At 41.1% G+C, this 3868-nt stretch overlaps 1 pseudogene; it reads left to right on the top strand.

Moving 5' to 3' along the window:
- The first annotated feature begins 3517 nt into the window (after positions 1-3517).
- LOC118151953 (small nucleolar RNA SNORA48) lies at positions 3518-3659 on the top strand (annotated as a pseudogene).
- Positions 3660-3868: the final 209 nt, after the last annotated feature.

The following is a 3868-nucleotide window of genomic DNA, read 5'->3' as shown; positions in this document are numbered from 1 at the left end:
AGGTGCCCACCACCACACTTGGCTAATTTTTTAATTTTCGTTTTTGTAGAGATGGGGATCTTGCTTTGCTGACAAGGCTGGTCTTGAACTCCTGGACTTAAGCAGTCCTTCTGCCTTGGCCTCCCAAAGCACTGGGATTACAAGGATGAGCCACCATGCCTATCCAGAATTAAATTCTTTAAATAAAATGGCAGGATACAGTGAAAGACACTATATAATATAAGCAACATTGAACAGAATTAGACTAAATGAAGAGAAAAATGTTTAATCTTTTCACAAAGAGGTCTAAGACATTGACATTAAAAAGGGCATTGAGAAAGATAAAATCGTTGTAACAGTTACTATTCTTAACAAATAGGACATAATTTTGTGAAATAATGAGGTTATAACACAAGGAGTCACTGATAAAACTGTTATAGCAGAAAATGGATAAATCATTAAATATAATGAGATTTAACTATCACTGTAAGAAAAATGATATGTAATTAGAAAAAGGAACAGAATATAAAAAGAAAGCAATGTTTCTATCCATGGTTCCATATTAGTAAAAGTCTAGTGATAAAGAGGAAAGTATCTCTGAGTCTATTAATAAATTATAGACCCAGTTTTCATTAATTATAACAATGGTCCTTCCAAATTCAAACTTATCTCCTAATATCCTTTCACTTTATTTAAGAAACACCTGGGGCCAGGCACAGTGGCGCACACCTGCGATCCCAGCACTTTGGGAGTCTAAGGCAGATGAATCACAGGTCAAAGATAGAGACCATCCTGGCCAACATGGTGAAACCTCGTCTCTACTTAAAAAAAAAAAAAAAATTAGCTGGACGTGGTGGTGTGTGCCTGTAGTCCCAGATACTTGGGAGCGTGAGGGAGGATAATCATTTGAACCCTGGAGGCAGAGATTGCAGTGAGCCCAGATTGCACCACTGCACTCCAGTCTGGTAACAGAGTAAGACTCCGTCTCAAAAAAAAAAGAAAAAGAAACACTTGTATAGCACTTATTCTGTGCAAGGCACCATGCTAAGCATTTTACAAATGTCAACTCATTTCCTGTAATTAAGTTTGAGATATTCATGTAGTAACTCAACAAACCTCTATTGTGTTATGTAAGTTTCAAAGAAGATATGAAAAGGAAAAGACATCATCTCTGCCCTCCAGAGGCTTCAAGTTTCCTAGAAGAGATAAGACACCAAACTATGAAAAGAATGTGATTTATAATAATAAGTAGAAAAAAGCATTGCTTTAGGGGAAAAGGAAAAGCTAACTTTAAGGAGTCAGTATAGGTTCTAGAAACAAAGTAGGTTAAATTGTTAAGATTGTATTTCCAAGCAGAGGAAATATAATGAGCATATATGTAGGGGCAAGAGAAAATGGGGCACCAGGGTTGTCCAGCATGGCTAGATTTTAGGGGTCTTAAAGGGAGGGAATGCTGGTCAGGCTGTAAGCTGAAGTCTTATTGTAGATAGGGTCATATGAACCAGCACAACGGTGTTCTGCTGAGGGAACAATGGATGCTGACATCAGGCCATGCTCTGCTCACCAGGCTGAGTGCCCTGCCTCTGTGCTGTGTCACCCTAACGAAGGGCAATCTTTTGTAATGTGCCTCAAACCGTGCTGTCATCCAGACTGGATTACACAGCTGCCTTTATCCCCTTTAGAGTGGAGTTTGACTTTCTCAGAGGACAATGGCCTACCCCAATAGGTACTATGGAAAATTCCTGAATCTCTTATCATTTACAGTTTCTTACTGACATATATAAAAAGAAAAGATAGAAAAGTTCCAAGAGATAGTAATGAATCATATCATATGTGCCTGGACAAGTTCTTGAAAATTATAATGCTTAAAACATTTGTTAAATTAATGAATTTATATTGAACTTCTATTTATAAATAGTAGAGAGAATGGATTTCCCAAAAATATAAGGGACAGTAATAAATCGCAAGCAGCTCAGGCTATATGGAGATACGCTGAAGCCAATGAGTATATTCACAAAGGAGAACAATAAACTTGCAGTGAGACAACTCTGAATTTAGAAACCCTCAAATTAGAAAGACCAAATTCTGCAAAATTATTTTACAGCCAAATTAAATACACAAATAGAATCAGAGAGAGGTCTTTATGAATGAAAACCTGTTGAATGAAACAAAAGTTAATGTCAACAAATGGAACATAGAGTTAAAAATGGGGGCCGGGCACGGTGGCTCAAGCCTGTAATCCCAGCACTTAGGGAGGCAGAGGCGGGTGGATCACAAGGTCAAGAAATTGAGACCATCCTGGTCAACATGGTGAAACCCCATCTCTACTAAAAATACAAAAAATTAGCTGGGCATGGTGGGCGTGCCTGTAATCCCAGCTACTCAGGAGGCTGAGGCAGGAGAATTGCCTGAACCCAGGAGGCGGAGGTTGCAGTGAGCCGAGATCGCGCCATTGCACTCCAGCCTGGGTAACAAGAGCGAAACTCCGTCTCAAAAAAAAAAAAGAAAAAAGAAAATGGGGTCCCTGGAGAACAACAACATCTAAGTTTTCAAGAAAGAGCTTCTGGAAAAATAAATAAATAAATACAACCTAAGTATGAGGCAAAAAAATAAAAGGGCTTAAATGAGTGAGAAGAGGGATTTTTTTGTGTGTGTTTGTTTTTGTTTTTGTTTTTGAGTAGGAGTCTTGCTCTGTCGCTAGGCTGGAGTAAAGTGGTGGGATCTTGGCTCACTGTAACCTCTGCCTCCCAGATTCTCCTGTCTCAGCCTCCCAAGTAGCTAGGACTACAGGCAAACGCCACCATGCCCAGCTAATTTTTGTATTTGTAGTAGGATAGTCTCGATCTCTTGACCTCGTGATCTGCCTGCCTCAGCCTCCCAAAGTGCTGGATTACTGGTGTGCGCCACCATGCCAGTTAAAGAGAGATTTTTTTTTAAACCAGCGAAGAACAGCTCTGAGGAGAGAGTGACCAACAATTCCAAAGGAGCCAGGGAAATCAAGTAAGTTTCAGATGGAAAGGTCTCCATTGGTTTTTAGTTTTGGAGAAGCCATTAGTGATCTTAGAAGGAGCAATGTCAGTGAAATGGTAGCAACAACTCATTGACTACAATAGGTTTGGGACTGAAATAGACAGGAACCAGAGATCAAATGAAGTCTACTCTTAGAAACTTGTTGTTGAAAGGGAAGAGAGAAGGATCACTTGAAGAAAGAGTCTGGGAGAAGGCTTTTGTTGTTGTTTCCTGTGAAACAGCCTTCAACATTCTTAACATGCCGAGAGAAAAGAGTCAGTAGAGAGGGGCTAGGCGTGGTGGCTCACGCCTGTAATATCAGCACTTTGGGAGGCCGAGGTAGGCGGATCACCTGAGGTCAGGAATTCGAGATCAGCCCGGCCAACATGGTGAAAACCCATCTCTACTAAAAATACAATAATTAGCTGGGTGGTGGCGCAGCCTGAGGCAGAATCGCTTGAACCTGGGAGGACAGAGGTTGCAGTGAGCCAACATCATGCCATTGCACTACAGCCTGAGCAGCAGAGTTTGTCCCTGACCTGGGTAGAGTGGCGTCTGGCATCTAGTTGGTGGTGCCCATCTCATATCAGCCAGGGACAAAGCATCCGCTTGTTCATCCCAGCTTGGCTTTTGATCTGTGCCCATGCCTGGTTCATGCCTTGGACACATAGGTAAAAGAGGAAAAAAAAAGAATGACACAATGGACTTTTGGGTCTCAGGGGGGAAGGGTGGGAAGGGAGTGAGGGATAAAAGACTACAAATTGGGTTCAGTGTACACTACTCGGGTAATGGGTGTACCAAACTCTCACAAATCACCTCTAAAGAATTTACGTAACCACACACCATCTGTTCCCCAAAAACCTGTGGAAATACTTTTTTT

Source organism: Callithrix jacchus, chromosome 2 (genome assembly GCF_049354715.1).
Source record: "Callithrix jacchus isolate 240 chromosome 2, calJac240_pri, whole genome shotgun sequence".
Taxonomy (NCBI): domain Eukaryota; kingdom Metazoa; phylum Chordata; class Mammalia; order Primates; family Cebidae; genus Callithrix; species Callithrix jacchus.
This window is presented reverse-complemented; position numbering and strand designations above follow the sequence as displayed.